At 34.6% G+C, this 25,685-nt stretch overlaps 1 protein-coding gene across 3 annotated transcripts in view; it reads right to left on the bottom strand.

The window, feature by feature from the left end:
* LOC141460998 (QRFP-like peptide receptor) overlaps nt 1-18,837 on the bottom strand; it is a 245,397-nt gene extending 226,560 nt beyond the window's left edge. For 2 of the 3 annotated variants that reach the window (XM_074141579.1, XM_074141580.1), the window contains exon 1: nt 18,516-18,835. The gene's annotated coding sequence lies outside the window, so the exon portion shown is untranslated. Of the gene's footprint in view, nt 1-18,515 lie in introns of all 3 variants that reach the window. The other variant, XM_074141577.1, reaches the window with a different exon arrangement.
* Nucleotides 18,838-25,685: the final 6,848 nt, after the last annotated feature.

Genomic DNA, 25,685 nt, shown 5'->3' on the forward strand with positions numbered 1-25,685 from the left:
TTCAGCTACTAAAATTTGAACGATACAGATAACTAAAAACCCTAAATGTTACAAGTAAATACATGGTTAATGAAGAAGTTCTCGGATTGGTTTAAATAAAGTAGATGACATTCTCAGCTTAAAATAAATAATTGATTTTTTTCCATTTTTCTGTACTAAGTATTAAGAGTCTACTTTTGATTGAATAATTGTCACAATGCACTTTCGGAACCGCAACCAACATGGAACTCCAAAAATTTATAAAATCTTCTTTAAATATCTAGAGGAACTGAAAATAATAGCTTGAAAGAATAAGCTTCAATTACTACCAACTTTTAGTTGAAATAAGTTCTTAATTAAAACTGGTTAGAAGTTGAATAGAACATAGGAAAAGGACAAGAAATAATGTTGGCAAGAGACGCCAAGATAATGTTAGTCTTTTAAGTTTTACAAGGGTCGAAGGACACTACATAATATTTAAGCCCTAACACATGTGCAGCTGAGTACTGCTATTGTAATGCGTTAAACGGTCTTGTTAGAAATAGTATTCTCTGTTAATAAAAACGGATAATATCATTACCAACAAACACATGTTTGGGTTATTCTTAAAGTCTGTTTACTTTACTCTTTCTTCTTCTGAAGGGTTTTAGACCGATTGTTTAGTATTTTAAGTATTTTATGAATTTCAGTTAGACAATTTCAAAATTCTAGAACATTTAGAATTTTGCATTAAAAGAAAATCGATATATACTTCCTAAAGAGATTGTAATTAACGCAAATCTCTTACTGCAAATCTTTTTTTCCACTGTTTTTAACAATATTCTGGTCTACAAATTCAGGTAACGATTACTCTCTAAAATTCCTTACCGATTACACAAAATTGCCAAAATGTAATCTCTCAAAAGTTAAATTTTTGAATGTTCAGATATATCTTAAGATTAGAGAAGAGCTGTGGCGCTTTTTTACAAATATTTATAAAAAAAGTTGGAAATCTTTTCTGTAAAGTCTAAATATTTTTTTCTATTTTAGTTCAAACTTTGTATTCTTCCAATGTTTTATGATTACACTTATGGATGGTATGAACGGCCATTGTACTAATATGATACTTTTTACAGTATACCACTAAACGGCCAAATAGATCGATCGTGCCTTCCCCATCATTGGTCCCAAAAGTCACGTCCTGCAGCATCCCAACGAAAGCATTATCCAATTCCAGAAAGTGTCGACAGTTAAGAATAACCATTCTCTAGGTGCATCACGCTCCCCGCTAGATATTCTGAAGAAGACTCCTCTCAAATTGAAAAGAGTATTCCTTACATTACGCTCTCCCAATACCTGGTTAGTAGCCAGGCTAGCTAGGATACCACTGGAACAGCGAAGAGTTAGGAGGGATGTTTATAGTTGCACTATTTTGAGAATCCTTACAAGGATCAAATTTTCTTGAACATTAAAGAGCTAGGTATTTTACAAGGTTTTTTTTTTTTTTATAATTGTAGAGCAGTTATTTTAGAGAAAACTGAAAAATCTCTATAATAGAGTCCCAGTTTTGGTTAAAAAATTCCAGCCGAAACCCTACTACCCCTGACTGGAAACGGTAATACTACCAAAATGGGATTCTGAAGCTGTCCTACACTCTCAAAACTTCATCCTCCACGACTTAAACACGGTGCTTTAAAACCATTTCTCAGTGAATAGGCGAATCTCAAAACTAATATCTCGAGAAAACTCAGTTGCCCATGATTAGAGCTAAGTAATAGAAAATCTGTTCTCTAAATTGGTTTTAAATATTATTAAAGTAATATATTTCAACTCTAACCCATCAATGAACAAAACTAACTTCTGTGGCTGTACCATCACATTTTATTTTACAATTCAGAAAGAATTTGGATAAAAGTTTTTTAAAATTGCGAAGCAGCACAGCTTTAAATGGCGTAAAGTCTTTGAAAAGTCTCTCTGGTTACAACATTTTACGGCTGTTTAATGTGGGTAATAATAGTTAAATTATAAAGAAGAAAAAGTATAAGCAAACTAAATACCTAAAAATATACAATATATATAATTTGCAAAAAAATAGAATGGGAATATATAGAAAACTCCACGTTCTCAAAATTATAGGACCATACAAAAGATCCATTCCTATATTGTTATTTATTTACAGAATACTAACCCTGTCGGCAGACTGAACTTAATGGTCTGTAAAATTATTGTAAATAACATAAACGCAGTACTTATTTTATTTAAATGTATGTAAGGTACAAGTATAAGAGGGAAAATGGAAAATACCAACTCTTTGATGGATGATATGTGGCGAATTGTTGGGATGTTTATGTATTCTTGCCATATATCCAGAAATTGTGGTACCTTAAATACTTGAGCAAACTACGTTAGGTGCGCTTGTAATGGAATGCCGGTGGTTAACTAGTGAACAAACCACCAATTTATGTGAGTAGAATACAACTTTAATGTGATTAAATTCCCCGCCTCTTAAATTTACGAAGAAATATATAATTATACGAATATGCTTAAATTTATAAACAGAAATCTGAAAGATGCCGCATTTTTTCTCCGTATTTCTCCTCTAGGTAGTGAGGGCCCTTTTCTTGGTATTCTTTAGATCGAGAGCAGGCAGTATTCTTCCCACTCAACCCATCACCCAGATGGTCCAAAACTCTTTTTTAAAAAACTTACTTTACCAGAGAAAGGTTTAAAAATAAAAACATAAGTTTTCTAGTAAGCTCCAGAAAGTCTGGAAAAGTATTTTGTAAAAATGTCCTTTAGCTTAATCGATATTCCTTTAACTAGGAATTATATCGTCGCTTGTAACATCACTTAATACTGTACAGTAGTAGAACAATGAACAGTTCGGAAAGAACACTTCAGAGATATGCTTAGGATAGCAGTTCTCTAAAAACTTCACAAAATTAAATTTCGCTGTAAGGAGGAAATTTCAAATAGAAGTTATTTACAGATTAAAAAGAGTAAAGGAAATCGAGAACATTTTCCTTTATATTTTCTAGAGCCTCCAAGATAGATAAACAATATTCGTTTGAACTAAGATAAAATCTCCAGAAGGTAAACTTACCAGAGAAGATATTGAGTTCCCCGTTAGTATGAGGTTAGTGTACAGAGAGCAACAGATTCTTAGTGCACCCAAGAGTAAGAAACTGCTGCAATGTATGTTTTGTAGAATGAGTCATGAAGATGGGCTATTGTCATGAAACCGGCCAGTTAGCGGAGATAACATCATCTTGACGAATACTCTTACAAGAAGTTATAATTTCGCTCTTTTTCACATTTTCTAACAGTAATCTTGTAAAATTGTAAGCCTAGCGAAGAATGGCTAGAAGTTAGCATTGACAAAGTTTATAAAGTTTTAAGATGGGAACTATTGATGGGTTAGAATTTGTTAGCCATTTTTCCTGCTTCGAAAATTGATTTCCACCAAGAGGGAAACAGTTCTCAAAGATAAATGGTTGTCTTGAGTTTCAAAGAAAAAGACTTGTTCTTTCTACTTCTGAGGTTGAGACTGATTGCAAAAGATTTAAAACTCAGACCTGGAGTTGGCCGACAGTTACATTCTCTCTCGGCTCTAAATAGAAAAACGATCCAAACCCTAAAAACAGCGCAATCAAAATCTGTTCTTCTAAAAATAAATAAAAAAAACAATTAAAAAACATAACCGCCATTTTTAACGTTCATTTACTGACATTATCTTCAAAGTTATTTATCATCTTTTCTCTTTGTACAAACTACTTATACGTAGAAAGCACAGTTTTAACAGATTAATATCTTTGAAACAGCATCGTTCTTAATTTAGTCAAGTTTTTACAAGGTTTATCTTTTCCAATAATTCTGTTGAGTATTCTTTTTTTCTTAATACTAATTTTGATTTATTTTTTTTGTTTTATCCAAATAAATAACTAAGCGATATGAAATCAAGGAACTCTGTATTTCTAATACTAATTAATTTACTAATTAGCAACGTCACAACTGTGAATGGACCAGTGAACTTCGCTTGGTTCCTGTTGATGACATTCTGATATTTACAGTAGAAATGACTGATGCATCACAGTTTGACCTGTAAAAGCAGTTAATTAACCTACTTACAGAGATTCCAAAATGGAAACAATCGAAATTGGAACAATGAATAAAAATACTTATGTTTTGGTAACTTGAAAAATGACTGTAACTCTGTACTATGGTAGGGAATAAATATACATTATTATTGTTTCATATAAGTAAAAGCCTTCAGTGACTTGAGGAAGAAGTAAGTATCTTAATTAAGGAAATCATTTTAAGTTTCGATGAAGGCAAATCACGTTTAAGCTTATGTCACATTCTTCTAGGTTACATTGGGCTTGGGGAAGGTCCTGTTCTCTAGGCAGCCAGGTACCTCAGGGCAAAGAGGCCTTTTTTGTCGACCCCTTGCAGTCCTAGAAGTAGAAACCTCTTCCTTTTTACTGGGTCGAAGCTTTTCCCTCATCCATTCAGTTTTTTGCGCAATTATCTCCTCCTGTGTTTCATTTGTCTTATTTGATTGTTTGCCCTAATGGTGGTGAGGTATTACTCTTAGACTTACAGTAACAATATCCCAAGGCTCGCATGGTATTTAGAGCTTTATCAGTATAGAATCGTCCAAGTGCCTTACTGCTAACTATAAAATCAAGTCTCTGCCAACACTTCGTGGTTTAGCCACAGGCTTGGGTATGAAGGGTAGGAAATAGCTAATTTCCGCTTTCCATCTAAATTGGGCCCATTTCCTGAGTTAGAAGGGCACGATAGGGGTACGATAATTTTTCTTGTCCTTGTAGTTTTAAAAATCTTTTCTCTTCATATTTGAAGCTTTTCTCTTAGCTTAACTAAAAGTTAAAGAAAACTCCTTTCTTAACATAACATTATTCCACTAATTTCATATGTAACCTGTGTAAAGTTAAGTTTAGCTGTTATATTTTTGTTTTCGTTTTAATGATGGAGCTTAGCTCGAAAAAATCTAGATATACTGGGTTTTCACTGGCCGCTAAGTAGTGTACGTGTAATAACTCCTGATCTAGAAGAGATTATATTTATGAAGTTGTAATTGCGTGGTAAAGAATGTTAGAAGAAATGATGGACCAAAAGATAGAAAACTTTGTTCTGAAAGATGAGTTTCAGGTAGACCTTCCAGAAGTTAAAGAAGATTACATATTGCTGAAAGCTTTTTTGAAGACAACTTGTATAAAAGGGATTGGACTACTTTGACGAGTTAGATACAAGTATTGGTTTAGTAAATATATATAGTATTGTATATATGTATGTACATACTAGAGCAAAGATAGTCTTATCAGAGCTCTTTTTTGAATAGACTTGGTTAACATAATTTTGTAAATCTGATTTACTTAATCTTTATGTAAATCACCATGAGTTCGATTATTTACTAAGTCATTGTTAGGGCTGAGCCACAATAGATCCAAAGGGGTCGCAGTGGCGTAGGCCTTGGGCCGCCCTACTAGAATCTTATTGTTAGGACAGAATCTTTTCTTACAATAATCCAATGCTCCCACTAGCAAAGATTTAAGGGCATAGTTCATGCCTGGAACAGATTATTTCACTCTCGAAGCCAAATCTAACAACTTTTCTCAATTCTTTACCATCATTCATTTCATTTCTTAATCAATCACTAATTTAGCTTGGTATTTCTTATTTATTGTAAAGTCTATAGAAGGGTATTTGAGTTTTGTGTGTTTTGATTTAAATTAATATAGTTAATACTAGCCCTAAATTAATATACTTAATTAATACTTAGCTAAATTAGTATATTTGATAACTCCTATTCGCTCAAATCATTTCTCCACTTATTTCCTCCCGAGCCCTCTTTAATGAATCAATAGTTCAGTTGTAAATAACCAATATAGCTTATCAAAATCAACGACTTCATTTGTCATGGGATGTTTTTTTCTTTTCATCCATTTTCGTAGGTTATTTCATCAGTTTGTTTAGAGAAACTTGACTTACAACGTTTGCTAGAGCCACCACAATTCAAGCCAGCAGCCAGATGGATGAAATCGTTGGTATTGTCCAACATTAAGGATCCAACCATCTGTTCAATAATTTATCTGAGTTTGACATTTTTGGAAGTTATTACCTTTCATTCTGATTGAAATTTGGAAGCTGAACTTATGCAACTTGCTTTACTTGCTTGCTTAATTTTTACATCCGTATTGAAAGAAGTATTAGGGTAGATCTTCGGAAATGGAGATAGTACAAGTTTAAAACAATCAACCAGTTGGTGTCAAAACCCAAACATCTGTAAAACTATCTAAGAAATCCATACAGCTGGTCAAAGAAACCTCAACCCCATTTCAATGTCTCCTCCGATAGTAGATTGAAAAAATATTTTAAAGTAAAAACGATTGATAGTTCCAAGGAAATCTGGAAGATTCGTTCGAAAAATAATTAGGCATTTGATAGAAACATCCCCTGGAGCCCAAAGTGTTATTCAAACGTGAGATAAATAAAACGTTCAATATTTCTTTTGCAACCAATATTTCCTTATAGCTCAGAAACTTCAAACATTTATTTCCGATAAAACTTCTTTTTACAAAAGTAATAAGATAAACTATCACAAAAATAGTCTGTACTTTAGACTTATAAAGGTGTGCTTAATGTATCTTTTCAACTTGAGCACAATGGATGTTTTGATGAAAAAGAAATCTCTATCTGGTTTTTATTATTTCTATTTCACTCAGTGCTTTACATGAAATGTTTACTTTGTATTACTTTCGAATTTTCTTTGGCTAAGTGAGAGAAACAGAGTTAGCCATCAATGGCCTGCCTTGCCATTTTTTGTTTTAAATTCAAGGCTCTTCCACATCTTTCAGGTACCTAGGAGCCTTCTTAGGTCTACTACCAGTCTCTGGAAAGTGTTCTCTAGTTTCAGTGACCTGTCCATCCCCAGACAATGGCCTGTAAGGGACTTCTATGAAATCTAGGAGCAACGGGTTGAACATCACCCGGGATCTCTGCAACCTTAGTCCAGTGCACTAACCCTTTCCCTTACGTTCTTAAACATAGTTCTGGGCTTCGGCATAAATTGATGGCGTTGGTTTCAGTCCTTACAGATTGGCTTCGTTAGGAGATTTTCTTTTTTCCCCAGAATTCAGCTGTAAGGAAAAATTTGAATCAGTCAGTGAAGAGCCGGATAAAAATATGTTAGAGATAAACTTGTTGAGTCAAACTCGGACTTTCAGCTGAACTGGACATCTTTTAAATCCAGTAGAAATGTTATCTTAATCTATGGCTTATTATGAAGCTATAAGAAGCACTATAACATGCTAAGAGAAATCCGAAAATGTTGGATTTTTTTGGTATTGCAATCCAACAATGACTGAAAATCGGCTAATGCAAATGCATGCAGTTCGATTAATAAAATTTTCATACCATTAGCCAGCTGGGGTTTATTGTTTCAAAGCATTCTTGTGCTTAAACGAAATCGTTCATTTTATTCATGCATCAGCATGCCGAGTCGTCGCCGAAATGTATCATTGTCAGTCTCAATGGTTATTCACATCTTAGAGAAATTTCTTTTCCTCTGGTGGTAGTAAGGAGTTTGAGTAAATCCTTGTTTGGGAAGGGGAAGGAAGTCTAAAGTTTATGGTGTTACTTTGCCCCCTTGGGCAATTAAAAATTTAAATATGGGTAGTAGGGTCCATTAACCTGGCGGCACTTTGGTTGAATTTTGAGACAAAACTTTTGCACCGAGCTCGAAACACATTGCACTCTTATGCACCACCAAAAAAAAATCTAAATTCGCCAAGGAAAAGCCACAATAAGCAATTAAAGTTTTTTTCCCGCCAAAAAAAATTTGGCCGGATTTGATTGAAACTTACTTCATTATGTTAAGTACACTTTGCACTCCATTGCACCACTTAAAAAAATTCATTAACTTTAATAATTACGGAGATATGGCCATTCAAAAGATCAAAGGAATTTGCCGCAAACACTGAATTTCGAACCGCGACTTAGTATACAGGTAGAGGAGAGCTAGCACCAGCTAGAACCACAAAAAAAATCTAATAAAATATGCACACATTCAGAAATATAAGGAATTAAAGTGCTAAAAAAAGCATTAACTTGGCGGCACTTTGGTGGAATTTTGGGTAAAAAATTATTGCACCCTGCTCAGAACACTTTGCACTCCTATGCACCACCAATAAAAAAGCTAGCACCACCAAGGAAAAGCCTCAATTTTCCATTTAAAGTTCCGCGCGAAATTTAAATTCAAAAAAAATGAGTCTTATTTGCGGGAAAATTGGAGCGCTTTTTTCCAAAATAGCAAGTACTAGTATTAGAACAACTAGCCCCACACAGGAAATGCCAAAAATTAGCATATTTTCAAAGTAATTTACAAATTATTCGACCGATTTTCCCGCCAACTTACCTTTAACCGGAAGTGCTCTAAATTGAATTGAAACTCATCCTATTTTGTTCATGGTAGCTAGCACCAATATGCACCACAAAAAGAAATTTTGAATTTACACTAAAAGCTGATATATTGATAATAAAAGATGCACTGACAGATGTGACCATTAACTTTGCGGCACTTTGGTGGAATTTTGAGAAAAAAATTATTGCACCCAGCTCGAAACACTTTGCAATGCCAATAATAAGCCAGCAACACAACGGAAACTGTAAAAATTCACCAATTGTACGCCAAATATAACTTTAACCGGAAGTGCCCTAAATTGAATTGAAACTCATTCCATTTTGTTCGTGATAGCTAGCACCAATGTGCACCACAAAAAGAAATTTTGAATTTACACTAAAAGCTGAGATATTGATAATAAAAGATGCACTGACAGACGTGACCATTAACTTGGCGGCACTTTGGAGGAATTTTGGGTAAAAAATTATTGCACCCTGCTCAGAACACTTTGCACTCCTATGCACCACCAATAAAAAAGCTAGCACCACCAAGGAAAAGCCTCAATTTTCCATTTAAAGTTACGCGCGAAATTTAAATTAAAAAAAAAATGAGTTTAATTTGTGGGAAAATTGGAGCGCTTTTTTTCAAAATAGCAAGTACTAGTATTAGAACAACTAGCCCCACACAGGAAATGCCAAAAATTAGCATATTTTCAAAGTAATTTACAAATTATTCAACCGATTTTCCCGCCAACTTACCTTTAACCGGAAGTGCTCTAAATTGAATTGAAACTCATCCTATTTTGTTCATGGTAGCTAGCACCAATATGCACCACAAAAAGAAATTTTGAATTTACACTAAAAGCTGATATATTGATAATAAAAGATGCACTGACAGACGTGACCATTAACTTTGCGGCACTTTGGTGGAATTTTGAGAAAAAAATTATTGCACCCAGCTCGGAACACTTTGCAATGCCAATAATAAGCCAGCAACACAACGGAAACTGTAAAAATTCACCAATTGTACGCCAAATATAACTTTAACCGGAAGTGCCCTAAATTGAATTGAAACTCATTCCATTTTGTTCGTGATAGCTAGCACCAATGTGCACCACAAAAAGAAATTTTGAATTTACACTAAAAGCTGAGATATTGATAATAAAAGATGCACTGACAGACGTGACCATTAACTTGGCGGCACTTTGGAGGAATTTTGGGTAAAAAATTATTGCACCCTGCTCAGAACACTTTGCACTCCTATGCACCACCAATAAAAAAGCTAGCACCACCAAGGAAAAGCCTCAATTTTCCATTTAAAGTTCCGCGCGAAATTTAAATTCAAAAAAAATGAGTCTTATTTGCGGGAAAATTGGAGCGCTTTTTTCCAAAATAGCAAGTACTAGTATTAGAACAACTAGCCCCACACAGGAAATGCCAAAAATTAGCATATTTTCAAAGTAATTTACAAATTATTCGACCGATTTTCCCGCCAACTTACCTTTAACCGGAAGTGCTCTAAATTGAATTGAAACTCATCCTATTTTGTTCATGGTAGCTAGCACCAATATGCACCACAAAAAGAAATTTTGAATTTACACTAAAAGCTGATATATTGATAATAAAAGATGCACTGACAGACGTGACCATTAACTTTGCGGCACTTTGGTGGAATTTTGAGAAAAAAATTATTGCACCCAGCTCGGAACACTTTGCAATGCCAATAATAAGCCAGCAACACAACGGAAACTGTAAAAATTCACCAATTGTACGCCAAATATAACTTTAACCGGAAGTGCCCTAAATTGAATTGAAACTCATTCCATTTTGTTCGTGATAGCTAGCACCAATGTGCACCACAAAAAGAAATTTTGAATTTACACTAAAAGCTGAGATATTGATAATAAAAGATGCACTGACAGACGTGACCATTAACTTGGCGGCACTTTGGAGGAATTTTGGGTAAAAAATTATTGCACCCTGCTCAGAACACTTTGCACTCCTATGCACCACCAATAAAAAAGCTAGCACCACCAAGGAAAAGCCTCAATTTTCCATTTAAAGTTACGCGCGAAATTTAAATTAAAAAAAAAATGAGTTTAATTTGTGGGAAAATTGGAGCGCTTTTTTTCAAAATAGCAAGTACTAGTATTAGAACAACTAGCCCCACACAGGAAATGCCAAAAATTAGCATATTTTCAAAGTAATTTACAAATTATTCAACCGATTTTCCCGCCAACTTACCATTAACTTGGCGGCACTTTGGTGGAATTTTGAGAAAAAAAATTATTGCACCCAGCTCGGAACACTTTGCACTCCTATGCACCTCCAATAAAAAAGCTAGCACCACCAAGGAAAAGCCTCAATTTTCCATTTAAAGCTACGCGCGAAATTTAAATTTAAAAAAAAATGAGTTTTATTTGTGGGAAAATTGGAGCGCTTTTTTCCAAAATAGCAAGTACTAGTATTAGAACCACTAGCCCCACACAGGAAATGCCAAAATTAGCATATTTTCAAAGTAATTTACAAATTACTCAACCGATTTTCCCGCCAACTTACCATTAACTTGGCGGCACTTTGGTGGAATTTTGAGAAAAAAAATTATTTCACCCAGCTCGGAACACTTTGCACTCCTATGCACCACCAATAAAAAAGCTAGCACCACCAAGGAAAAGCCTCAATTTTCCATTTAAAGTTACGCGCGAAATTTAAATTTAAAAGAAAATGAGTTTTATTTGTGGGAAAATTGGAGCGCTTTTTTCCAAAATAGCAAGTACTAGTATTAGAACCTCTAGCCCCACACAGGAAATGCCAAAAATTAGCATATTTTCAAAGTAATTTACAAATTATTCAACCGATTTTCCCGCCAACTTACCATTAACTTGGCGACACTTTGGTGGAATTTTGAGAAAAAAAATTATTGCACCCAGCTCGGAACACTTTGCACTCCTATGCACCACCAATAAAAAAGCTAGCACCACCAAGGAAAAGCCTCAATTTTCCATTTAAAGTTACGCGCGAAATTCCACCAAAGTGCCGCCAAGTTAATGGTAAGTTGGCGGGAAAATCGGTTGAATAATTTGTAAATTACTTTGAAAATATGCTAATTTTTGGCATTTCCTGTGTGGGGCTAGTGGTTCTAATACTAGTACTTGCTAATTTGGAAAAAAGCGCTCCAATTTTTCCACAAATAAAACTCATTTTTTTTTTAATTTAAATTTCGCGCGTAACTTTAAATGGAAAATTGAGGCTTTTCCTTGGTGGTGCTAGCTTTTTTATTGGTGGTGCATAGGAGTGCAAAGTGTTCCGAGCTGGGTGCAATAATTTTTTTCTCAAAATTCCACCAAAGTGCCGCAAAGTCAATGGTCACGTCTGTCAGTGCATCTTTTATTATCAATATATCAGCTTTTAGTGTAAATTCAAAATTTCTTTTTGTGGTGCATATTGGTGCCAGCTACCATGAACAAAATAGGATGAGTTTCAATTCAATTTAGAGCACTTCCGGTTAAAGGTAAGTTGGCGGGAAAATCGGTTGAATAATTTGTAAATTACTTTGAAAATATGCTAATTTTTGGCATTTCCTGTGTGGGGCTAGTTGTTCTAATACTAGTACTTGCTATTTTGGAAAAAAGCGCTCCAATTTTCCCACAAATTAAACTCATTTTTTTTTGAATTTAAATTTCGCGCGTAACTTTAAATGGAAAATTGAGGCTTTTCCTTGGTGGTGCTAGCTTTTTTATTGGTGGTGCATAGGAGTGCAAAGTGTTCTGAGCAGGGTGCAATAATTTTTTACCCAAAATTCCTCCAAAGTGCCGCCAAGTTAATGGTCACGTCTGTCAGTGCATCTTTTATTATCAATATCTCAGCTTTTAGTGTAAATTCAAAATTTCTTTTTGTGGTGCACATTGGTGCTAGCTATCACGAACAAAATGGAATGAGTTTCAATTCAATTTAGGGCACTTCCGGTTAAAGTTATATTTGGCGTACAATTGGTGAATTTTTACAGTTTCCGTTGTGTTGCTGGCTTATTATTGGCATTGCAAAGTGTTCCGAGCTGGGTGCAATAATTTTTTTCTCAAAATTCCACCAAAGTGCCGCAAAGTTAATGGTCACGTCTGTCAGTGCATCTTTTATTATCAATATATCAGCTTTTAGTGTAAATTCAAAATTTCTTTTTGTGGTGCATATTGGTGCTAGCTACCATGAACAAAATAGGATGAGTTTCAATTCAATTTAGAGCACTTCCGGTTAAAGGTAAGTTGGCGGGAAAATCGGTTGAATAATTTGTAAATTACTTTGAAAATATGCTAATTTTTGGCATTTCCTGTGTGGGGCTAGTTGTTCTAATACTAGTACTTGCTATTTTGGAAAAAAGCGCTCCAATTTTCCCGCAAATAAGACTCATTTTTTTTGAATTTAAATTTCGCGCGGAACTTTAAATGGAAAATTGAGGCTTTTCCTTGGTGGTGCTAGCTTTTTTATTGGTGGTGCATAGGAGTGCAAAGTGTTCTGAGCAGGGTGCAATAATTTTTTACCCAAAATTCCACCAAAGTGCCGCCAAGTTAATGCTTTTTTTAGCACTTTAATTCCTTATATTTCTGAATGTGTGCATATTTTATTAGATTTTTTTTGTGGTTCTAGCTGGTGCTAGCTCTCCTCTACCTGTATACTAAGTCGCGGTTCGAAATTCAGTGTTTGCGGCAAATTCCTTTGATCTTTTGAATGGCCATATCTCCGTAATTATTAAAGTTAATGAATTTTTTTAAGTGGTGCAATGGAGTGCAAAGTGTACTTAACATAATGAAGTAAGTTTCAATCAAATCCGGCCAAATTTTTTTTGGCGGGAAAAAAACTTTAATTGCTTATTGTGGCTTTTCCTTGGCGAATTTAGATTTTTTTTTGGTGGTGCATAAGAGTGCAATGTGTTTCGAGCTCGGTGCAAAAGTTTTGTCTCAAAATTCAACCAAAGTGCCGCCAGGTTAATGGACCCGTAGTGGTATTATTGTTATGAAGTATCATTACATTTTGATTACAAGAATGGAGGATTCATAAAATACAAAAAACTAATCAAATATTAGTGATTAAATGTTTTTGAAATATATCAAGAAAATAAATATTTTTTTTTCTTTTTAGAAAAAATTCTGAAAGTCCTTAGTTCTACTTGCCTGGCTTACCGCCTTGTTTACTCGGTACTGAGTTCTTTACAACAAAAGGGCAAGCAAAAAACTTGAAACCCTTATAAGAGCATTAATGGTTGTTCTACAGACAGTATTCAGTTTAATAATAACTGACCAAACTCCACATTCCAACCTGCTACATCATTGCATTGATATTAACTTTTTCTTTGTGCTATTTTAATGAAAAATTGTTTACTTCAACAATTTTATTATGCAAACGTTACTCTCCTGAAATCATGAACAAACTTCTACTTATTTTGCCGCCTTTCACCCCCCCCCCCACTAACGTACAAAAATACTATTGAAATATCACTGTAAGTTTTTTGTTTTGTTCTAAGTAAGAGGGGGAGTAATGCAATTGGGTCAAATTTTCAGAGTTAATACAAATTTGGTCACCCAAAAATCCGCTGGTATTTTAGGGAAAGTATGGACATAGGGTAAGCTTAAAAATATTATAAATTGTGGCTGTCCTTTCCAAGCTCTAAGCTTTCAGTAACTAAGCTTTTCTCAAACTTCTCCCGATTTAACTTTATTTAGTAAAGTGGAACTTGTGGTTGATGGAGAATTTACGAAACTTTGTTAACCAGACAGGAACTTTTTCTTTTAAGCTTACTGCATTTTTGAGATATTTATATCAAAGCTACATCCTGATTACAAAAAAAAATGTGTACAGAAGTAAATCACAAGAATAAGTAAACAAATCAAAATTTAAACAAAAATGTGATTGTTCGCAACAGTTAATTTTAATGCTTTTAAAAGTAAGTAAAAACTCCGAAACAATGATGAACAGCTCTACGCAATTTCATTAAAAGAGGCTCGGTGGGAATTTAAAAAAAATTATCAAGTTGAAACAGAAAATAATGAAATACCCAAACTTAAGTGAGAAATGTTTAATCCAATACAGGTTCCAAAGAGATACGGAAAGCCTTACTCGCCAACCAATTGATCCTTTAGAAATATAGGGCAATCCGATTGGGTTAGCTGAAAGTCAAATGAAATGTCTTATTTATTCTTATCTTCCGCCAGCAGTGTGGCAGCATTCTCATAACTCTCCACCTGAGTCAACTTCTCCTAACAAACAAAAATATTCTCCATGTCTATTTTCTAAGTTTTCCAATCCCATTTTTATCATGTCTGTTGGCTTGCTTAATTTTGTACTTCTGTAAGCACATAAAAGCAAACTAACTTGTCCAAACCATCAAAGCTGTAATAGCATTCTCTTCTGTGTTAGCATCTGATTATTTGCGGACTGTTCTCTCAGTGTTAGACTTTCCTCTTGCAGCAGATCATAACCGGCTGCAAGAAGCAAGTAATATGAACTTTTTAAAAATATTTTACCTCATTTTAAGTTTTAAAACAAATTATTGAACTACTGATCATAATTAAGCAATTCTTAACTCCTAGCTGCAGCCCCTGAAGATTATTGAGCAATATTTATAATAGGAGAATCTATGATAGTGCTTAAAATAAGTTCCATCATTTCCTAGAAGCATTAAAGTTCCATTTCCATCTAAAACCAGGAAATTGATCAGTTTTAGAAGATTTCGCCTTAAATTCACATTGCAAAAGAGGCTTTATTTTATTCATTTCACGCGATGAAGTATCTGGATAAATGACTTTTCCTTTTCACTTCATGCTCTCCGATTGTTAGACTGGGGGTTCCTGTTTTAAAGCCTTTAAAGGCACCACATACTTACTCTACTGGCGACCAAGTCTATGCGCTAACAATAAAACCACAATATTTTTATTCAGCAATATCTTTCATCTTCCAATTAATGATTTTTATTTTTGCCAGGCGAAAGTACAAAACTTTGTAGCTTGACTATTCTTTACTTGTAAATTCTGGTAAAAATAGGTTTACAGTTCTGCACAATAGAACACATTGTCTATTTATTATGATCATCTCTTTGATTACTTTGCAAACCTTTAAACAGGTAAAAACACTCTTTGTGAGAAACCATTGATTTCTCCTGTTATCACGCTGATAAGCAAATGAATACTGTTTTTTTAAACATAGCACGTTAAGTCATTAAAATGCAGTTTTGTCGATGATATATTTATTCTTTAGAGGAAATTTTTCCACAGCATCTCTTTGACAACATGGCTCAGATAATCTCCAATTGAATGAATTTTACTTGTTAACTAGGAGTTTTACTTTGAAAAACAAAAACCTATTCCTCTGGGTTTTATTAAAATCAAGCAATGACAATTGTAGAACCAAATGCAAAGCAAATATCACAATTTTAATGGTCGCAGAGGCTTTTAACAGAGTTTAGAACTTTTTTGGTTCTAGACGATCAGTTGTCAATCATTTATTTTTAATTATATATTTTCCATTAATTTATGAAACAAATTTGTTAAAATCTGACAAAATTCTTTTTTACAAAGCTTTCTTTGCAAAGAGCAGAGAATCAGTGTAAGTATATTCAAAGGATATTCCTAATTTGTGAATCAAAGTACTTCGTATCCTTTGTTTTAATTTAAGTTGTAATTAGTAGTTCCCCCTCCATTTAAGTGATCATTTTTTCCCTTTAAAAACATAATGAAAATTGTCGAAATTAGTTCCCGATGGATCAGGTTTTTTTAAAAAAATCGAGTTTATTTATTTTCATTAAACTTGAAATATTTAAGTAGGTTCGTCTTAATTCAAAGGAGTTAGAAAATAAGGGATCTGAGGAAAACTAGAGAGAACTGTGGATTCCTATAAAAGTACCAAGGGCTCCTGCAACCAAATAATATTTGTAAATTTGGGCAAAAGTATTAAATAGAAATGGAGAAATTCATTATTAGAAAAGGAGGGTAAACGTTTTGTCACCAGTTCTTTAGTTTGGACAGAATTGTTATCTTGATGAGTGGGACAGAGCACGGAATCAATCTTGAAATGGACCGTTAGCAACTTGAAGAACGAATTAAATCTATTAAGGATCGTTTGAAATTAAAAGTATGAATAATAAAGTTAATTTCATCTTCGAATAGGAATCGTTGGTATTTTGGATCAGTGTACAAATTGCCGTTGAAAATCAATATTTCTTTTTTTTTTTTACGTTTCTTATAATTTGGCCTCACGTAATAAATGGTTTCCTTTAATATACGTTATTTTCAGGTACGCTTTAATTTAATTATAGTCAATCTAAGCCAAGGATGGGCAAACAGTTTCTGCCAAGGGTCGGACAAACGTTTCGCCAGAATGAAGGGGTCAAATACAAAATTCAAAATACTGAGTCTCAATTTTGAACTTACACCGTGAAATTGTTCGTCACATCAATTACTTTTTATAAATTCTTAAATAATCTTTCTTAGAGAATAAAAAAAAAAACTTGAAGAACATATCATCTACTTCGTTTCTGTTACCTTTCTTGGTTATTTTTACATTTTTGTGTATCTATTTACCTGTGCTTAAAGAATTCAAAAACTAAAATTTCAATTTTTCACGAGAAAACACTATAAAATAATTCTTGTTTTGAATTCATGAATTGAGCCAAAGTACTTTCCAAACATATTCCTTTATTGATATCTCGTTAAAATAAGAAATTCATAATCCTAGAAATGTCAGTTAACAAGTTAATAAATTTATTAATGTAAATGATTGAATCAATGTATGTTCCTAATCAATTATATCATTGATTTTGGAATTGAGTCCGTAGGTGGCGATGCAGAAAACTGCCTGTTAACATTTACCTCCTATAACTAGATTTAGTTTCGAGTTACATTAAGTTTTCCAGTAATGAAAATGGTGTAAAAAGACCATTTTTTTTTTGTTTTTTTCGTCTAAGATTTCCCAACGTTTTTTGCTGGAAACGAAAATGTGAAAACTGTGATTAATGTAATTGTTGCAAAGAGCCGGCGGCATGATACCTTTCAGGGCCCGGCCATGAGCCATCTACATAAAGATAATTATGAAATGGTTCGGCATATAAAAGGAAGTATCTTTGTTTTATTAATGAGATATCCTTTTTGATCGCCAAAATTTGTTGATGAAAAAAAAATGTTATTTAAACAAAACAATGATAAACTTACTTTCTGTTTTTTAATCTAGGATTTTTATCCCTTTTCGGGAATCAAAACTTATGAAGACAGGAGTTCAAGGAGTGTAAATGGAGTCTAGAGGGAAAAATACCATAAAATAAAACATGAAAGGCATTATCCGTTAATTTTTTATTCTATTTATTACAATAGGTCTAAGCAATTTCTTTGAATTAAAATCAATACAATTTGTATATTTGAGTAAACTATATATTTTTTGTATCAGAAAAAAATAAATATATAGAGCATAAATGAGTTTTAAGTGTTTCAGAGCAAATCATTTCTTATGTACCCTTTCAAATAAGTAATGTTTGTTGCGGAAAGAATTCTTTGTAATATTCTAATTTATAAAATTTCTTTATTCTTGAATTTGGCATAAATAATTAATTGGTTTTTATATTCTTAAAATAAAAAAATACTCTTAAGACCAAAGAAATATTCGCTAAAAACAATTTTACATAAGGGACGCAAATAATTTTTTGCGAAGCAGAAACTATTGGTAATAGCGATCGTAGCATTGCCAGAGAGTTTTAGAATGCTCTCTCTAAACCACCTCCTCAAAAAAAAAAAAGAAACCTTATTACCATTTCTAAAAGAAAAACAACCCTTTTTCCACGACCCTTTCGAGATAAGAACAGAGAGAACCTTACCATTAAACAGTATTCCTACTGATGGAAAACTTCTTTCATGGAGTTGAGCGCTTTCAGTGAATGGTCAAATAATTTCAAGGGACAACAAATATCGCAGACACCTTACATATAATACATTAATTTCAGTTTAATGGGATCTTCGTTGTTACAGAAAACCGAAATCTGTTTCTTTTTTAAATAAATTAAATTACAAACATTCAATACAACTAAAACACTATCTCTGAAGTTGATTTTGTCCTAATTTTCACTACTTTTTTTAAATTTAATTTTATAAGTAAATACTCACTCATGTTTTCCTGTTATTGCAGAAACTCTTATTTCTTTTTCGAAAAAAAAAATGGGGAAAAAACTACATAAAATGTTCTCTTGAAATAGTTCTTTAAATTGAAACAAAAAAAAAATCCGTTTCACATGATAACAATTTTTATAGCCACTACACCAAAGAATGTAAAAAGACGCGATCTCTAGAGATGAGTAGAAGCAGAACCACTACTTCCACAGGACGTCCGACACAAGACTGGTCTAGCGAGGCAAACCGCCAGCGAAGGTAACGTGTTTACCGCATTGAGCGAGCAACAGGGTGGTGTTGTAGTCGCCGGCGCTCTGTAGAGGGGACACCACTTGCCGATGGTCGCTCTCGCGCACCGCCACTTTTCTAAGCCACTAGCCACTTCTCTTTCAAATTAGCCATGATTTGGCATAAATATTGATTCATAATTAATTGTAAAACGATTAATATTAAAGTGTTTTAAACAGAATAGTAATTTTTGAGTTCTTATTCCTCAACATTTATATTCTCTTATAGTCTGATAGAATTAACGTAGCTTATGCCAAATCGAAAAGTTTTATAAGCGATTAATAAAAGAACTCCACTCCAATTTCCTTTGATTCAAAAGCATTTCTGTTCTCACTCCACACTTTTGCCCCTTGATTATTAGCCAATTCTGCCCTTCATTTTCTTAATTAATAATTTCTAAAATATACGATCTCCCAAACGAATCGATTCAATAAATTAAATAATTGAATATAAAAAGAAGAATTCAATGAAAAATCATATTTATTTTTTATTAAGTATGTTTCTTTTATTAACAAGGTTTTCTCATCGCAGCTAAATAGATCTATTAAAGACTTACGAAGCAGACAGACTTCATAGTTTCTATATTAAGTTCTCATTCACTCTTTTCATCATTATGCACATAAGCACTGAACACTTAGCGAAATCACATTTCAGGCAGGAATGAGCCTGCAAGCAACGCTCAAGATACCCTTTTTCTCAGGAAAGCCACAAAGAAAAAGTAATGGAAGAAAGTAACTCTTACTCGTGGAAATCATGGAGAAGAAAGAAGTGAAAGAGGCTGCAGAGAAACTATTCCCTGAACCAAATAAACGTTGGAAAAATGGAGCAGGTGTTTCCCACCAATTTATTGGTAAATTGAGGCAGCAGAAACCAATAACTGTAAATAGCAATATATTGGTTTTCTTCCAACCCTCGTAGACAATAGATGGTTAATGTGAAATCAAAACTAAAATCACAATAAATAAATATTTCATTAAAATGTTCAACAGGAGGATTCCAATTTTTAGTTTTTTATTAAGGTCAATGAAGTATTTTTTATTTTGTTTTATATTTTATTTTCTGTTTTATTTGTACCATTACTTATTTTTGTTTACCTTTTGCCATAAGAAATCACTTGTTTTTTATTATTTTCTTATCTAATCACTTATTTTCTACTTGTTCTTCTTTTTAATAATTATGTATTTATTTCTATTACTTTGTACTCTCTAATATACATGTTCAAGTAATATTTATGTATAATATAATTTCCTCTGCAATTTTCTAGAGCTCATATATTCGATTTACTTATTTATTCTTTGTATTTGTAGAGGTCCATCTCCAACTGTTTACCTTTATAGGTAAACCAGTTGTATAAATAAATAAAAATGTTCAATGATGTTTTTTATTTTCATTTCATATTTTTCTAAAATGAAATGAAAAAATAGAAGTTGGTTGAAAAAAATGGAAGATTAGAAAATTTGAGCTTGGAATAAATGAGTTTAATCTAAGATAATGTCTATTTCTCACGCTAGTCTTAGTAGGAGACATGCACATCTTTAAATAAATATATTACAGGAGTATCTCTGATGGAACTAGAAAATGAAGGCGTGTATAATCGTCGGAAAGAAATATCTTTGCTCAGATTTCAATTTTTTTCTACTCATGACCATTACACTATTCAAAATAATAAATAAGTCGTTAATGAGGTTAGATGGAATGGTAAAACATATTGGAGCCCTGACGGTAATGTAACATATAAATCAGGAATAACCAGCGATAACACTTTGCAGGATCTGCTCACACGAGTAAAACAAGTAAAGGCTTAATTGTCTTGGAAAGAGATAAACTCGAGCTGGCCAAGATTTTAGTTGCTCAACTAACGTAATGCTGGAACTTCAAGAGATTTGTAACAGAAAGTGAGCGGCCTTGCTCGACGGCTGTTGAAATCATTGTCTAGATCGATAGATGCCTTCAAAATTATATCAATAAAGCTATTATCACTTTATTTCCAAAAATTAGATGGTAAAATAATTTTCTATTAAGGGTTCTTAAGTAATCAAACGCCCTTTATGTTATTTCTTGGGTTACTTGTGTAGTTTTGTTAATAAAGCAAAATCCAAAGAAGTTAGAAATTAAGCATCTACAATTAGGAACATCTGACACAATTAGCAAGCAGCTTCCAAAAATAATTTACTCTTTAAAATTGTTTGCTTTTTATTATAAATCATTTATTTAAACAAAAGTCTAATATTTTTAATCTACTCATCGTGGAAATGGCTAATCAGCCTGATAAAACTATACATAAAATTACTTCGTTATTAATGTCTGGAGGTAAATACACTTTTCAACAGGGGATTTATACTAGGAACCTTACATTTCGCATAGCATAGATAATGTCTCCTCAGCATGAAATAGAAGCCATGGGGGCGACTATTATAATAGAAAGCCCTTCGCATCATCTCTTTCTCCGCCATTATATTTTATGTTAACAACCACTAGTAATTCCCAACTATCTTTTTATCTACAACATCTTTCAATATATAGGCAGTTATTGTCCTCATTACAGAAGAGTTGGTTTATCTTGTTTATTCAAAAAAGTATAGAAATATTATAGTAATTTTTCTGCCTTGGTGACGTTAGTTTATTATGTTTCCATCAATGGCCTGGACGTCGAAACGTTGACGTTGAGCCAACATTTAGTACAACAAGTCCCGTCCTAGCAACCATCTCCAAGATAAGCCTGCCCCTCGAATCCGTTACTGGCATCCCCCAATCAACTGCCTTCGCGTTGAAATCGCCTACCACCAAAACCCTTCCTGCCATATTGATAACTTCGTCTTCCAGGAAACTTAACTTTTGCTGAAAATCATGAACCCTCTCATTCGGGGTAAAATAGCAGCTAATGTACGTTTCCCCCTTAATTCTTATCCATACGTAACCATTTCTCCTGCCATGGTCTTCGACCTGGATGTTCCCCAGCTCAGTGATCCAGATTGCCGCCGTCCCAAGCAGATCACTAAACCACGAGCGCGGGTGTCGGTCTCGATACTGTTCACTAACGAACACCAGATCCACTCCTTTCTCAATAATTAGTTGACTAAGAAGTGAGTCGGCTGTTTTACTCCTATGTAAATTTCCCTGGAGGAACTTCATCCAGCAATCGATTTCTTTGCCTGTTCCAAAGCCTCCCGAAACACCACACACCTTCCCGATCCGAGTGGGTGCTGGCATGCTTCTTGGGTAAGGTTTCTTTCTGTACAGAGCACACAACTTTCCTTCCCATTACATTCTTTTGCTATGTGGCCCGTTCCTCCGCATTTATAGCAGAGGCTACTACGATCTGGGCCCTTACAAACTTCCGCGATATGTCCAAACCCTAGACATTTGAAACATCTTTTTACCACAGCTCTTCTTCTGACTCTACAGCGTACCCAGCCAATTTTAATAAAAGCATTCTTCGCAAGCTCGCTCGCGCCCCTCACATTGAGTTGCACCACCGCGACCTTCAACCCTCTATTATTAGGTTTTGTAAGGTGAACTTTTACATCCCCTACATTTACTCCCAACTGAGCTTCGATTGCATCCACAACCTCTTTCTCTGTTGATAGGCTGTCAAGGTCTCGAATCTCCTCCGAAGCTTTAGGTTCGAGTTGAGAAACAGTGGCTTTCTCCTGTAGAGCCTCAACAATAGCCATCTCAAAGGCAGTTTTGTCTTTCGTATTTCGTCCTAATTCGACAAGAATATCGCCAGTTCTTGTTTGCCGGATGCACTTGACTTCTGTATCTGTGTCCTCAGGCTTGACCTTCCCTCGAATTTCACCCAGGACTTCCGCGTATGATTTACCTTCAGCTGGCTTAATCAACAAAGCATCTGAAAGAGGCCTTCTTTGAATCGTCTTCCTCTTCTTATTCTTCTTCTTCTTCTTACTCTTTTCACGAGCCGGCTGCACCTCCTTGATTAATTTGACTGCTTGCGGCTCATTATCCTTTCGTGTCTCCCGTCCCTTCCTAGAGCGCACCTCGGTACATTCATTAAGGGGTGGGTCCTTACTATTTAGTGCTTCCGTCTTCTTCTTAACCGACGTAATTTCCGTCTTGTCCGGGACAGCAACTGGCCTAGCTACCGGAGATACCTGTGTCACTCCTTGTGACATCACAACCCTTCCTTGCAGTCTAATCAGGCGCTGCAGTGCTACCCCCCAGAAACCTCTTAGGGATTCCACCACCTCCACTGACTCTTCTACTTCGCAAAGGCCATCCTTGATGTCCATACTAATGTTACGTTGCCTACTTGTGGCAAGTTTCATCTTTTTAAGGACATCTTTCATTCTACTTAACTCCTTGTCCACTCTTGCCAAGGCATCCTCTATATCTTTTTCTTCGGGAGAGCCAATCAACCCACCTGCAAGTACCCGCGAGATTGCAGGGGATTCACGCCTCTCTTCAGTCACACTTGACGTCTTCCCTGTCAGTGTGTTTGATACTCCTTCAGGCTTCGGCTTATTCGTCTTCTCCGTCACACTCCCAAACACAGGCGGAGTGGAAGGCGGCGTTCTCTTCATTCTCGAGCTCCGCTGAAAGGGACTAGAATCACCCAAAACAGGTGGTACCGAGACCCCTTCATCCGAGACAGTCGTCAATTTTTCTTGGGTTAGGGAACCCTCACTACTTGCCTCTTGCACTTTTCAGACTATTTTCTTTTGATTAACTTTACTCATTTTTTATTTTTTAACATTTTTCTCTCCTCCAAACTCTCGAACTTAATAGGGAACAAGATATATTCGACCTTCCCCCCAAGAAGGAGCCGTACCCCCGAAACCGCGGCCCCCCAAGCGCAGCGCGCCCACAGGTGGTGGCCTCGACAGAGCCCCCCGCCGACCGCAGCAGGTCCCTAATCCGGTCGCCATCCGGAACTACTACAACCGACGAGATTATGCGCCGAATGATAAGGCAGCCAGGTCGTGAAGGCTACTCCGACCCGGGCCAATGTACTGTCCGGCGGCCTGGGAGCGCAAGAGTAGAACCCAGTTTTTAAGCTGTACCCTCCACCGTAGGGCCCACCGCGCAGGAGGAGCCACAAAGCACGGGGAGCATCCCCCCAAGAGAGAACGGGCCGAAAAGGGGAAGAAAAAAAAAAGGAAATTACAAAGGATAGGTAATGGTTTAAAGGATAGGCAAAGAATGGGGATAAAGGGAGGATAACAGGTATCGGGTCAACGGACAGTTGCTCCTTTAGACGCCTCTTACGTCAAGCGGAAGACACTGTGGTCCTATTCTACAACCCCGGAACCACAGGGGCAAGAGTGTAAAGAAAGGTAAAGAAATTCTTTATATCTAATGAATGACGAAAACCAATAATGTTAATGATGCAAATCAGCTCTTTTATCATTGTTTTCCTTTCTCCACAGACGAAGCTCAATGACCAAATGTAGACTTCTGTTTGAGAAATTTGATGTGCTTTAGCACCTCTTTGTTTTAGTTCGATAACAGCTCTCCCTTCCAATTATCTATTATAAATTTTTTTTTAAACAAGATCACTGTAAAAAAAAAATATATATATATATATAGTAAGGTTAAACGAAAAGCTTGGTTTACCATAAAACAAAAAATATTTTTTTAATAAGCACACTTTTCCGTCTCAGAAGGTTGCAGAGAATTTTATTTTCAGCGACAAAGTTAATTTCAAAAATTTTACACCATTACCTGAACTTTCATATATCAGAAACAGAAGTGATAATTGTTCAATCAACATCAGAACTTTAAATTTATATAGAAATAGTTTGTAAAACATTTACAGCAGAGATGACATCACACAAAAAATAAAGTAAAATTCAATTATTTCAAATTGTTCTAGTTGAATAATGTAATGGAAATATTCTTATTTGTAAAAAAGTTTCAGAATGACTTTTCTTTCAACAAACTTTAAGTAATTCAAGTTTGTAACTTAGACTACAACTTTTAATACTTCAGATGAAATGAGAAAGAAGATAAAGTTTGTAACAGAAATCAATCTGAATGAAAAGTCGTATTAATTAAAAAAATAGTGAAATAAAAAAAAAAAACCTAACGCTAGAATAGCGCTTCTTCCATTTGATCTGCAACAATTTTATAATTTAATAAGTGCACTTATTTGTCATTTGCACTTAACGTTTCACACTGTCCAAAGACGCTTAAATAAACTCATTTTTCACATTTATTGCTACTGCATTTTATTTAGTGACATGATGGGGCGTCAAAATCTTATTGCCGAGCGATATTTTCATATCTAAACTTTTGTATTAATGTCCATTTTCAGATATATTTCATGCAATTTATAGTGAAAATATGTAAAATTGGTGATGTGCTATTAATTAGAAACTAATACAAATAATAAATGGTAGCCACTTTTTTTGCGCCTCAAATATACACTTGGGTGTGTCACTGAATTCGGTGAAGAACCTTTAGTTGAAGTGCCTTTGGTAAGAAAAGGAGGCGGAGCACTGTCATACACCTACAACACTGGGCAACTTTTACAGCCCATTAAGGGTTTGGCTAGTGTTAGGCTTCGTTTAAGTTTGTACTATAATTAATTGAATTAGGATCATCCCTAATGTATTTCTTTTGTTGTTATTTTCCTTGTCCACTATCCTGAAAGTTATTGTGACAATAGAACAGAGGGGTAAAGAAAGTGCTAAGGCTTTTGGATGTCTATCCATGGCTCTGCAGTTATTGCCTTTAAATTTACACTCGAAGATGTTCTGTTTTATATGGTAGCCTGTCTTTAATTTTAGAGTACATACCTTATGATGCACTGGATGCCAGAGAAGGGTAAGCTTCGTATGAAACAGGAATTTGTATCTTACCTATCAATACTTTTATCCTAACCTAGTTTGGAATTTTTTTAAGTTGTAGACCTGATAA

This window comes from Rhodnius prolixus, unplaced genomic scaffold, assembly GCF_049639745.1.
Source record: "Rhodnius prolixus isolate KJV_2025 unplaced genomic scaffold, Rpr scaffold_6, whole genome shotgun sequence".
NCBI classification, from domain to species: Eukaryota; Metazoa; Arthropoda; class Insecta; order Hemiptera; family Reduviidae; genus Rhodnius; species Rhodnius prolixus.